This window comes from Physeter macrocephalus, chromosome 2 (genome assembly GCF_002837175.3).
Source record: "Physeter macrocephalus isolate SW-GA chromosome 2, ASM283717v5, whole genome shotgun sequence".
NCBI lineage: Eukaryota > Metazoa > Chordata > Mammalia > Artiodactyla > Physeteridae > Physeter > Physeter macrocephalus.
This window is the reverse complement of record NC_041215.1, coordinates 135,484,737-135,498,593: the sequence shown is the minus strand read 5'-3', so window position 1 is coordinate 135,498,593 and position 13,857 is coordinate 135,484,737. Positions and strand designations below refer to the sequence as shown.

Genomic DNA, 13,857 nt, shown 5'->3' with positions numbered 1-13,857 from the left:
GGTACAAAGCCTGGTCGAAACACAAGTTCTTTCTGGAGAATTTTCCTGTAAATCCGAGCACGGTAACCATTCTGTTCCCCTTGTATGTGTCCTGGAATTAGGACCATGAGCTTCATGATCAGAATCACTATATAAAGAATTACCAAAAAAAAAAAAAAAAAAAAAAAGTAGTCTTTTTTCCTTGTCTTCTCACCGGCAAACAGAACTTTGGTTAGCAGAACACCAAGGCGATTTTAACGGCTGGTTTTTTATATTTGAAAAGGGAGGTTATTAGGAGAAGTCTCAATTCAGAAACTTCAAGAAGAAATGGGAGGGCGTGGTGAGGGGGGAGGCGGGAGACTGCATTTCCTGTTTTCCTTTCAGATGGGTGTTGGAAAACACTGCAGCAAAACCATGGAGACCCACGGAAACATTCCCAAATTCATACTCTTTGCGGCCAGGGACCCAGCCCCAAAGGTGATCAGTAGAAGGGGTGGATTTTTTTTTTTAAGAGTTGGGGTTTGCAGGCGTCCAGCTACGGGCTCGTAGGGTGAAGACAGCCTTCCGAGGTGACATCAGCCTGTGGCTGGGCCAGAAGCAACAGAGTGAGAGTCTGGTTTTCATTTACAGTGGGGGGCAGGCCCGAGTGGGGAGGGGGAGAGGAGGGGTCGGAGGCGGGAGGAGGAGGAGGAGGAGCTGGAGGGAGCCTTGACTGTATCCCTGGACACGGTCCAGTTTGGAGCTCAGTCCTCCACCAAAGGCCGCTCAGCTCTCCCGCTCACCAGCCCCCTGCAAGGACCACAGGGGGAGTTTTCTGCCTGCTTGGGGTCCCCTCTCCTGCAGAAGGAAAAGGAGAAGCAGCCCGTGGGGAAAACATGTGTCAGATTCGCACATAATTGAACATCGAAGCCCAGGGACACGCACTTCTCCAGGTTTGCTCAGGGTAAGTGCCACTTCGCCCCTGTTCCCCCTGTGTTGGGTTTGTGGCCAGAGGGAAATGCTTTAAACCCCGCTGACCATTTCTCGATGGCTCTCAGGTTCGCTCGCCTAGAGTGTGTTTTCTGTACACGCTGCTGGTCTCTGGAAGATCCAGCCGATTTTTCTTTCTCAGTTTGTGCCACCTGGGTTTCCTTAGCTGGACCAAGGCCCTGGTTGCCCGCGAGTCCTGCCGTGCCCCCCGCTACCTCCCCCCGCCCCATCACCCTCTGCTCTCCTGACTGGGGTGCTTTTCGGCTCATGGTTTATTTATTTGACATAAATAAACTGAAGCTCAGCTGGAATCTGAGAATCTGCTTTGTTCGCAGAAGTGTCTTTCCGAGGATTCGAGAGCTACCTTGGGGAGACGCTGAGTTCTCCCACGTCCCTGGGGCGTGGGCTGGTTGGGTATATCTGTCATCTCCGGGGGATTGCGGTGACTTTGGTGTCCAGGAACAGGGCCAAGTCAAGAGTTACTCAGCTATTACCATCAGGGCTCCATCTTTTCAGGAATCTGAAGTTCCTGCTGGAGCCTTAGTCCTCTGGGGTTGCTTAAAGGAGCTGCAGGGGTCAGAGGAGGAGGAGGAATTTGGTGTTTGGGCAGCACGCCCAGTGGATAGGGCAGGGCCCCTAGGGCCACGGGCTGGCCTGTGTTGCCCAGAAGTGGAGCAAGTACCAGGCCCGGAGGCCGGGAGCCTGTTCCCCAGCCAGGAGGGTGGGGCTCCGGCCCTCTCGCCCAGGATGGAAAGTGTTCTCTGACAGTTGCCAGTCTACTCTGGGGACCTGTTTCAGGGGCTACCGTGTTAGAAAATTAAGACTGAAGCAGGGGTGGGGTCCCTAGGAGGCCCCAGAGGAGTACCGGGGGTGTAAACAGAAACTGGCATTTCACAGCCAGCCCAAGGAGAGAATTGAAAGGCTGGTCTGGACCCCAAGAGCAAACTGCTGTAGGCGGAGGGGAGTGTCCCCCCCCCCCCACCAGTGGGGACTCAGGAGAGCTGGCCCATGCCAGCCGACACACAGCTGCCTCCACAGGAGAACTGCAGGGTCCTAGAGCTGCAGGGGTGCTCAGAGCTCATGCGGATAGACTGTTCTCACACTGGGGTCCCCCAGCTTCCCCGGGGACCCATTCTTAATACTTCAAAAAACTGAAGTGGCTTTAAAATCAGGTATTTTTTGTTCCTAAGCAAAAAGATGTTGAAAACCACCAGTTGGCTGTTGGACATTATGGAAACTTCTGAGTTCTTTGCTGGGCTAAAGATAAAGGAAGAGATTCTTGGTTAGGAGGCACTGAGGTGTGGTTCCCTGGCTTTAGAGATGAAGGCTCAGGGCCTCTGAGATGCTCAGTTACTTGCTGCGGCCACAGCGCCAGTAGGTGGCTCAGACAGCAGTAAAGTCTTTACCATTTCAGGAAAGCAGACGGCCCAGCACTGGAGGATCCTGAGCTAATTTACATCTAGATTTGGAACATACTGTTTGACTTGTTCTCCCAGAAGACAGTGTCCTCCTATCATATTCTATTAAAAGCGATAGGGAAATTGGATTATGCTTCCCGGGACCTCTACCAACTAACGGGGAAAGAAGCGCCAGAGGAGAGAGCTGGCCCCCAGGGACCGACATTGGCTTTGTGACCAGAGCAGCTGAGCAGGCATCCCTCATCCAGGCCACCTCTGGGGATGGGGGCCTGGAGGGAGGGCACCAACGTTTTGCTTCATTCTTTTATTTTTTAAAATTAAATTTAACTAATTTATTTTTTATACAGCAGGTTCTTATTAGTTATCTGTTTTATACATATTAGTGTATATACGTCAATCCCAATCTTGTGTGGGCTTTGCTGAGGGTGAAGGCGGAAGGGTGGGGAGGTGAGGGTTTTTGTAGGAATTCAAGCTATACGAATGGTCCTGTGGTCTTGATCTCTTCTTTGAGGAGGCATGGGTTTTCCATTACCGTAAGGTTTATTTTTCTCTTTCCCCGCTCACGGCAGCGAGGAAGCCATTAAGAAGATACTTAAGGGGAGAGGAGGACTTGGGGAAGAATCCCATAGCAGGGTGGTGAGCGTGGGTGTCCTGCCCTTTTCCAGTGGGGGAATTGGAGGGTGTAGCTACTCCCACCTTCCTGGGAGGCAGCTGGGGAAGTCTCTAGAACGTTAGCCCTTGGCCCGGGCTCTTCCAGCACTTGGGAGGGTGTGTGCCTCACCCCACCATGCTCTGTGGTCCTTAGGTGATGGGATGTATGGTGAATGTCCAAACTTGGGGTCTTAAGGGTACTTCCGATGTAAGGCAAGAAGAATTCCTATCTTTCTGAATAGGAGTTGTTTTTATTTCTGCACCTCCCTCTATTTTCAAAGTGTTGGGGATTCACTGCTTCTCATTCTGTCATCATAAGTGCTTTCTGTGATTCTGCGCCTTAGAACCTAAGACAACACTGATGATAAAGTAGGAAGAAACCCCTCTCTTCCACTGATGATTGATGATGGATTCGTGACTCAAATGAGGCTCCCCATCTGACCTTAGTTTTAGGTTAGGAGATTACGGATGCCGCCGCTTAAAGCCAGCTTGAAATCAGACCTCCTTCCCTTTGGAAAGTGAGTAGACTTTTGCCCTGGAGGCTTCATCTGTGTTGTTGTTCAGAGTATTCAGACAACTGGTTACAGGGGTCTTTGTCATTACCCACCATTTAAAAAAAAAAATTCATTCATTCATTAATTTTTCGCTTGCATTGGGTCTTCGTTGCTGCGCCCGGGCTTTCTTTGGTTGCGGCCAGCGGGGGCTACTCTTTGCGGTGCGCGGGCTTCTCATTGCGGTGGCTTTCCTTTGTTGCAGAGCACAGTCTCTAGGCGTGCGGGCTCGGTAGTTGTGGCTCGCGGGCTCTAGAGCGCAGGCTCAGTAGTTGTGGCGCACGGGCTGAGTTGCTCCGCGGCATGTGGGATCTTCCTGGACCAGGGCTCGAACCTGTGTCCCTTGCATTGGCAGGTGGATTGTCAACCACTGCTCCACCAGGGAAGCCCTCATTACCCACTTTTATGTGAAATTCCACATTTAGGTGTTAAAATACACGGGCAGGTCACGAATTCTGTTGCATGAGACTGTCTCGCGGGTATGCTAATCACTTTAGGCGGAAGTTTTATTTGAAAATTAGTTCTTGTCACCGTTCTTTTTGGAAGAAACTGAGGATTTGTTATCTCTTGGAGAAGAATCGTGGGCTGGTCCCCCTCTGAATGGGACTTTGTGTCCCGGGCAGCCTTTCCACGGAAACCCACAGGAGCAAACTTTTCTTGGTGTCTTAGCTGTGGAAAGCAGGCTGCAAAAACCACACCACTGCTACATGAATAGTTGACGATTTGAGGAGTGACCTGACATGAAAGAAAATCCTATCAGTAGCTCTCACTGAGGAAAGGAAAGCTCAAAGTGATTCAGGTTTTCAAGTAGGGAAGCTTGAAAATTTTCCTGCTTCTTCAGACAGCCTTGAGCGAGACAAGGAAAGGTTCTTTTCATCCACATTTCTAGACATGGAGTCCCTCTTTCCAAAAATCTGGGAGACAATCCTACCCTTTCAAGAAGAGACACTGCTTGTCCCCTCTAAACCATGGGTGACGACCATCTCACACTCAGGGAACACCTGCAGCACCCTGATTTACAAAGAGGGGTTCTTTTCAGGAATTCGTTACATTAATTTTTGAAAACGTAATTTTAGTACCTTCTGGTCTCATCAGACTCTTTTAGGAAGGAGATGACATTGTGAAGTAGCACCTTTGTCCTGGTATAGTCTTTCCTGAAAGCGTAGAGGACGATGCATCCCTCCGAGTTCCAGAAACATCTCCATGCATTGTAGGGAGTCCCTGGGGTGGGGTTTCCGGGATCGCAGGGAATCTGTTGATACGCGTCTCAACGGAGCTTGTGGGTCACTTTGGGACTCACCTGGAGACTCTGCTTCAATACACAACTTTTAAAAATGTGACTGTAATGTCTGAAGTAAATGTACATTTAGAATTTTATTTTTTCCCTATGCTCAGGTATGCAGGTATTGAGGTGAACTTCTGTTTGCAATGAAGCGTTCTGCTTTCTGAAATACCTTCGTGACAAGGGCATGAACCAAGTAACAACTTTTAAAGGAAACATTTTACTGACATCTACTGAGAAACACGTTTAAATTAAATGAACACAGAGGTGTCTCAGAACCAGAGCAAGGCTGCCTATTCGTGCAATGCTGTATCCCTGTAGGAGTTTTGAATTTTAGAACTGGAAGAGATGTTAAGGTGCTCTAATCCAGTAACTCCCAAACTTTTCTTTACCTGCCCTTGGTCTATGTGTCTCATATTCCTTTAAGCTTAAGAAACCCCACTGTGCTCCAGGGCGTGGAGCTTTGGCTCGAGGGAGGGGACAAAAATGACTTAAGACATAGGCCCTGCCCTCTGGTTGGCAAATATATGACTTCCGTTTGGCTACTGGAAATATCCCCAAATTACTACCTTGGTGGATGGTCTCCCCACACCCTTGACACCTCAGATGAAGAAATGGAACACAGGGAGGTGAATTGCTGGTTTGAGGTCCCAGTACTAGAAGGAAAGCAAAATCAGTATTTCCTGGGCGCTCCTGCACGGGCTCATGGGTTCTCGCAGGTAGGTGTCTAAGGCCAGGAATATCAAGGGAGTACAAGTCTTCGAGAGTGTATTTTGGAGTCTCATGTGAAGAAAGGCACTTTTTGCCACCGACCGGTCTTTTATAGAGTAGCATAGTTTACGTTTGTTTAGCAGAGAGGTAATTGTTGTTTCAAAAAAATCTGGAAAGAGAAAGCAAAGCAGAAAAATAGGACAGATATGAACAGCTCTGCCAAACCCTCTCCCAAAGGCAGATTGTTAGCCTTTCGTAGGGGTCTGGCTGCATTTTGCATAGTGTAATCCTGCTGTTCTCCTGAATTTTAAGACTCATGAAGTACAGAGAAACATTTGTGAGGTCGGAAAGGCTCGGGAAAGGTACAATGGCAAATGTTTCTGTCAACTCCCCCTGGTTTGACCCGTACCTTCCGTTTTCATGGACCCAGAGCATCGAGAATTGGCCGCTGGATGGAAGAGCTCGTGGGCTGGTGGCATTTCAACATTAAGAACTGAACAGCTGCTGGAGATGACTCAGGCCTCTAGAGAAGCCATTCCAGGAAACTGGTTTTTCTCTTCTGGAATCCTCATCAGTTGATTCAGCAGTGCAGTGCAGTGCCAGCACCCAGAGCCAGTTCAGCTAAGCCCACAGACTGCCCCGCCGTGCACTGCGGGCCTCTCTGTTTCTTGTGGGGACAGCAGGAAACCCACCGGTGGTCAGAGCCTAGGGCGGTAGATGAAAGAACGCGGTCACAGAATCGCTGCCGGTTAGAGCATCAGGAAGTCAGCCTCATTTTACACATAAAATTAGTGAGGCTGGGAGAGTTAACTGACCTTTACTGATGGAGACAGGAACTAACTAACTAACTTCCCCAGATATTACACTAAATACGGTGTGGGTGATATTTTATCTGACGTTTGAACGTAATTTTTTAAAACGTCTCTTTAAAAAAATTTTCTCTTCCAGGCTTGATCACGAATCAGACTAGAAAACGAAATGTTTAGTTTTTCCTTACAGGAGGAGGACTTTTTAGCCGCTGTGTTTGAACAGTTCTGCAATGGGACACCATGGTTTTGGAGAGGCCAGGAGCCCCAGAAGTCCATGACCAAGGCAGGAAGGGAGGATAGCGCTGGGATCTACCCTGGAGCCGACGGCACTGTGTGTGTCACGGGGCAGGAATGGAATGGGTGTTTGTGCAATTCCTTTTGAAGCGTCTTCTAAGGCATTCTCTGCCCTAACATTAAACCTGAACTAATCTCTGCCTATTGTTTATAATTAGCAGGAAAAACGGATGCTTTGTCTGGCTGCCTTATATTTAAGAGGGTAAAATGTCTTTTCCATGTGCATCGTGGTATCTAGCTTTTCCAACTATAGCAGATATGGAACTTTCTGCTTCATGTTTATTCTCTTGGACCCTAGGAATACGACTTTAAATAAATTTCCAAATATCTGGGCAGTTAATCTGGAGGTTCTTCAAGTCGCCTTTAGGAGGAGAAGGAAGGTAACCCCGGATGGTGCTGGGCACATCCTCACGTGACCTCATTCCGGGAGGACGCTAACTTGCCAAGGCACAGCCAAACCCTCCCTTTCTGGATGGCTCTGTTCTAATGCATGAGCTGTGGAACAGACATTGTTTATTAACAAGATAGACACTTAAAAAAAATTGAAGTATAGTTGATTTAAAATATTGTATTAGTTTCAGTTGTACAGCAAAGTGATTCAGTTATACATATGCATATATATATATAGTCTTTTTCAGATTCTTTTCCATGATAAGTAATTACAAGATATTGAATATAGTTCCCTGTGCTATACAGTAAATCCTTGTTGGTTATCTATTTTATATATAGTGGTGTGTATCTGTTAATCCCAAACTCCTAATTTATCCCCTTTTCCCTGGTAACCATAAGTTTGTTTTTTATGTCTGTGAGTCTGTTTCTGTTTTGTAAATATGTTCATTTGTATCATTTTTTAAGATTCTACCTATAAGTGATATCATAGGATATTTGTCTTTCTCTGTCTGACTTACTTCATTTAGTACGATTATCACTAGGTCCATTTGTGTTGCTGCAAATGGCATTATCTCATTCTTTTTTATGACTGAGTAATATTCCATCGTGTTGTGTGTGTGTGTGTGTGTGTGTGTGTATATATATATATATATATATATATATATATATATATATACACACACACCACAACTTCTTTATTCATTCATCTGTTGATGGATACCAAAAGTCTACAAATAATAAATGCTGGAGAAGGTGTAGAGAAAAGGGACCCCTCCTATACTGTTGGTGGGAATATAAATTGGTACAGCCTCTATGGGGAACAGTGTGGAAGGTCCTTAAAAAACTAAAACTAGAACTACCATATGACCCAGCAATCCCACACCTGGGCATATATCCAGAAAAGATGAAAACTCTAATTTGAAAAGATACATGCACCCAATGTTCATAGCAGCACTATCTATAATAGCCAAGACATGAACAGACACTGTTTTACTTGAGCCAAAGATCTTGGGTCCAGTATTCAGTGTCTAACAAGGATACCAGTAGGTGGCAGTGAGACCAAGTCGACACATAGGATCAGAAGACTTAAGTTTTGCTATCACAGAATACACCTTCAGAGCCTGGGTCAAGCAGATAATTGTTTACAGATGTGCACACGTGGCTGCTATTTTCTTCTCTAGCACAATTTCATAGAATGGAAATGCGAGACTCAAGTTGTAAAATAAACTGTAAAAAAGCAGCTTCCGATGCATTTCTTTGGAGGAATCTTCTTAGAGTTGTTCCAAATTGTTTGCTTTTGAGGATTCCCCCAAAGCTCTTTCAAGTAGCAATAACATGTTAAATTCCGCTCTCCTCCTTCGCTAACCGGAGGAGAGTAAGTCCTCTCTTAACTTCCTCTCTGGGGACAAGAATGGGGGCTCTTTTCCCAGGATTCAGGCAAGAAAGAGAAGAAGGGTAAGAAAAAGAGAGAGAATTAGGGTGGCTGCAAGCTAGAGACCCCTAGGGTTTCCTGAAATGTGACTTTTCATTTCACGGCAGGTGGGCATAGTTCTGTCGCTGCGGTCTTCCACTATTTCTGCAGCTCCCACTTAAAATGGGACAGTTAGGAGTTAACAGAAGTCCTAGAACTTGGTAGGAGGACCAGCCTGATTCTAAAAAGCAGTGCTTGGAGAAGACCCAATAAATGACTTCAAAATGGGAGCTCTGGATGTATTTAAGTCTTTGTTTGAAAAAGATTGCCTTGTGTGCATGTGTGGGTCTCTGTCTTAAAAAAGATTTCCAGACATGGAAAATGAAAAAGCTTCTGAGGAGACTTAATGAAAACTAATTTCATGGAATTGCACAATGGCTGGGGAATGTCACTGGACTCGGAATACAGTTTTGAGTTGAAGGCGCATGTAGAGCAGTCTTCATAATAAGAGATACCTTTTTAAGTTTCAACTGGACAGCTACAAAAAGGAAAAAGGCACCTCAAATTCTTTTCAGAATGAGGCCGAGTAAAAAAAGGAATGGCTAATGCTCAATAGAAAGGTAAGAATTTAATGAAGTTCTCTGGTTGACTCTATTGCCTTTAGGACAGAATCTGTGACACAAAGCAGCTTGACACCCCGCCCAACACAAGGGTCTCAAGCAGCCAATTTTGACTTTTTTCATATTTGAAAGAACAGCAGCAGACAAATGGAGTCTGTTGATACAGAATCTGTGGTTTGTCACCACCAAAGACATTTAGTGTATTTTTTCCCTGAAAGATGTCGGGAGTTTCCTTGAGATTGGGGCCAAATCCGGGACATCCTCTTAGGGTTTCCTGGGGTTCTTCCCTTGGGCTTTGGAAACACAAACTTTCATTAGGATTCTGGTTCAATTTTTTTGTTTGTTTTTTAATGTGGCAGTGGGCAAAACACTATGCCTCACGTGCTTTCAGTTTCCCAGCTATAAGATGGGGGAAAATGCAGCCACTGGGCAACTGGGAGAAGGGCATGAAATCCCACCCACGAGACAGGGGCCCAGCAAATATGACTTGTGCTCTTTTGTCTCTATTTCTTGGGGGTGGGAGGGAGAGTTAAGGAAGGGTAATGGCAGGGTGGCTTGTCCCCCCTTATTAAAATGGACAAACTGGGTGATCATTTGGGGAGATTCTATTTGACATCTTTTAAATCTAAATGAAAAAAATTCTCCAAGCTTTGTTGCCAGGAATTGCAGTTTTAAAAAGTGGGATGCCATGACATGGTAAACACTAGGAGAGATTTAATTGCAAACGAAAACATTAACAAGTATTCATCAGCTGGTCCAGGAATGCTTGAGCCGCATGACTGGCTCCTAAGCCCTGTGGCAGGAAAAGTGTGTGGCTCTAAAGGCCTTTTCCCCACCTGGGAATTCAGCTCAACTGAACATGTGAGTTCATTAATCATCAGTGGAGCCTGGATAACTCATCATCCAACAAACATCATTTTCTGTCCTTCCCTTTCAGAGTTGGAAGAGCTTCTCCGCTCTGCCCTCCTGTGCCCTCCTCTGCCTTCTCCTCCTTCCCCCACTTCCCCTCTCCCCTCTTTCCCTTTCCTCAACATCTGGATAGGTTTTAGAAAAGATAATTCCAGTGCACTGAATGTTTTTTCATTCCTTTGTGTCCCAATGAGAAGGAATTCATTTAGTGGTCTACTCTTTTATAAGATTAAGATCTTGGAAGTAAAAATCTTTACATATAATTTCCAACCAATTAAAAATTCATTTTCCTTAGAGAATAGTTGAAGTAACTCATTAATGCCTCAGAAAGACATTAAGACTTTGTTCTATCATGATTTTGATTTTACTGAGCTCTACCAAAGACTACCAAATTTTGGAATTTGTTAATAGAGATCCCACACAGAGGTATAGGGATAGTATAGGGACAGCATAGGGACAGTATAGGGATAGTATAGGGGTAGTAAAACCAAAACCAAAACCAAAACCAAAACCAGTGAAACCTACCCAATGCACAGTTCACCCACGTTCTCTGTCGAGGTTGTCCGCAGAGAAGCCTGAAGGTCGTCCCATCCCACACTCAGCAGTGGTCATGTCCTATTTTTTCCACGTGGATTACATTGTCCAATGCTTTGCAGTGAGGTCCTACGCTATTTTTTTGCCCTCATTCCAAAACAAAAATACTGCTTGAAATCCTGCCTCTTGTGCATGGATCAAATATTGAAAACAATTGAACTGGACCTCCCAGAAGAGTTGCATCAAATCTTTTCCTCGAAGGGGTGGTGCTTGAACCTTAGTGGGGAGTTAGAACAGCGGCAGTTAGAATCGCATATGAACTTGGATGCTATCCCCAGAGACTCCCACATACACAGATACAATGTTGTACACTTTCGGGGGAGGCTGACAGATCCTTTGAAATCTGTGGATCCCATATTAAAAAAAAAACCTGTGGATCCCACATTTTAAAAAAAGTTCTCGACCAGTTAGACTATTACAGGCTGTCTTGGAAAGGACAGTATATATTTCTGGAAAGAATCCAGTAAAATTTAAATAATGTGGGCGGACAATTTTCCCACAAAATAGTTTTCTAGTAGGATGCTTATTGCTGGTAGAGAAACTTGATGTTCAATTATAATGGAAAGAATAAAGAATAGCATATGTATGATGTACTTTTACATTACTCTAAAGTGTATATCCTCAATTAAGAAAACTTACAGAGACCACAAATACTGCATGTGCTTTTTTTTTGTTTCTTCAAAAGGCAAACTCAGGAATAGGTCTAGCAGAGTGTGGGAAAGAAAGGTATGACAGGATGGAAAGGCCTAGAAGATTCCTAGAGTAGAGCATGGTCTTGCAGGATTTCTAGAGAGCAATGGGGCAACATTGGGGCGGTGGCTTGGGTATTCATCCTCAGTGAAGAAAACAGACCAAGCGGCCAAGCGTGGGTTTCTACACTGCCTGAGGGTTCTCCCCTGAGCACTGACCAGGACTTGGGGACGCTGTGGAACCAAAGTGCTGCGAGCTGAGGACTGCCCTCCTATATCGTACAGATCTGTGCCTAACACGTGTTGACCATTTCAAGCCAAGAAGATTGGGCTGTGTTTTTGGAATGTCACCGTTATCACCACTGGCTGTCACTTCATTGTAGAAAGAAATACGTTCTCTTTATGACTGGCCTTCTGATCATCATCAGAAAAACCTTTCCTTCCCACTGTTGATACATTTCCAAGAGAAAGTTGTATTGACAGGTGGTTTTGTATTAGGTGCTGGGGTTGTTATCTTAAAGCTCTCAGAATTTGAATCACAGGGTAAATTTGTTTTATCACAAGTGATACTTTTGGTTTGACCTCCCTGGAAAATCCAAAGCAACAGTGGGTCTTGGAATCCATTCTCTTGCTTATGGTTTTGTCTTTTTCTATCCCACCAGTTTGGCTGGCTGGGCTGGCCTGGGGCCCACATTCTGTTGTCCTGCTGTTCCTCACAGCTGGGCCACAGGATCTGGACCCCAGCTCCTCCCTCCGGGCCTGATCTCTGGCAGGAAAAATCATGGGACTGAGCCCACTTCATCCACGTCCTTGGGTAACAGCTTCGATAAGGGGCTGCCTTTTGCTCTCCTTGGCCGTCCGTGCATCTTGCTAAGAAGTCCATCTAGACACTAGACCCCTGCCAAGGCCAGGTCGCTAATTAGCCAGACAGATTTTCCTTTGCTGTCATTATTTATGTTGCTCTAGATGGCAAGGTTGAGAACCTTAGACCACCCTTAACATTGTCTTCCTTAGCAATGTGGGGGAAATTGGGATTCCTGAATTATATATACAACGGACAACCACAAATAGAATCACCAGGCCCATGGAAGGCCTATGGTGAGAGGAAGGTCAAGGTAGGAAGGTCAAGCAGGTACAAAAGCCTAGGCCTTAGGCGGAGCTGATTTCGTAGCTCTAATGACACTAGTTGGGGTAGAAATAACTTTTGTACCACATCTCAGTGTTCATATCAGATTTTTTCACTTTCCTGGGACTGAAGTCTTCTTCCCCAAACCTTAATGTTTTGCTGCCAAATACTTCTTTTCTTCTTCCTTTCCAAATATTATTTAGGAGCAAGGACAAATGTTGTGTTATGTAATTATAGGGGCACATACATATGCTTTAAGAAGATATGTGCAGTTGTATTGTTTTCCTGTTTTAGCTCTTAGAGACTCATGCCTCAAAAAAAAGATGCCACATTTATACCATTGTTGTTAAACTGATGGCTACATTTTAGGTGTACGGAGTAACCCATACCTTTAAAAATCTCAGGTAACTTTTCCTATCCTTTCAAAGATTGTAGGGAAACACACATGACATAGAATTTACATGATTCTAAACTGTATATCCTCAATTAAGAAAACTTACAAAGACCGCAAATATTGCATGTGCTTTTTTTATTTTTTTATTTTATTTTTTCAAAGGACAAACTCAGGAATAGGTCTAGCAGAGTGTGGGGAAGAAAGGTATGACTGGATGGAAAGGCCTGGAAGATTCCCAGAGTAGAGCAAGTGAGCAAATTTAATCATTTTTAAGTGAATAGTACAGTAGTGTTATCTACATGTACCTTGTTGTGTAACTGATCTTTAGAACTTTTTCATCTTGCAGAACTGAACCTCTGTACCTTTTGGACACTAACTCACCTTCCCACCTCCCCCTCTCTCTAGCAACCAACATTCTATTTTCTGTTTCTAATAGTTTGACTATTTCAGATCCCCCATGTAAGTGGAATCTTGTGGTACGTGTCTTTTTGCGACTGGCTCATTTCACTTATCATGATGTCCTCAAGGTTCATTCATGTTGTAGCCTATGACAGAATTTCTTTCTTTTATTTCAGGCTGAATAATATTTCATTGTATGTATATACCACATTTTCTTTATCCATTCATCCACTGATGGGCATTTATGTTGTTTCCACGTCTTGTCTATTATGAATAATGCTGTATTAAACTTGGGTGTATATATATATATCTTCAAAACCTTGTTTTCAATTATTTTGGATACATACCCAGAAGGTGGATTGCCGGCGTATATAGTAATTCTATTTTTAATTTTTGGAGGAACCTCCATACAGTTTTCTCAGTGGTTGCAGTGTTTTACGTTCACACCAACAGTGCCTAAGAGTACCAATATTTCGACATCCTCATTAGCACTTCTTGTTTACTGTTTGTTTGATAGTGGCCATCTCAGTGGATGTGAGGCAATATCTCATTGTGGTTTTTGTTTGTTTTTTTTTTTTTTAACATCTTTATTGGAGTATAATTGCTTTACAATGTTGTGTTAGTTTCTGCTGTATAACAAAGTGAATCAGCTATATGTATA

At 44.6% G+C, this 13,857-nt stretch overlaps 1 protein-coding gene across 9 annotated transcripts in view; it reads left to right on the top strand.

Annotated features, from left to right (window-relative positions):
- Nucleotides 1–703: 703 nt before the first annotated feature.
- The window catches only part of COL6A3 (collagen type VI alpha 3 chain), an 86,271-nt gene continuing 73,117 nt past the window's right edge, over nucleotides 704–13,857 (top strand). For 8 of the 9 annotated variants that reach the window (XM_007114092.4, XM_007114091.4, XM_007114093.4 and 5 more), the window contains exon 1: nucleotides 738–922. The gene's annotated coding sequence lies outside the window, so the exon portion shown is untranslated. Of the gene's footprint in view, nucleotides 923–13,857 lie in introns of all 9 variants that reach the window. The other variant, XM_007114090.4, reaches the window with a different exon arrangement.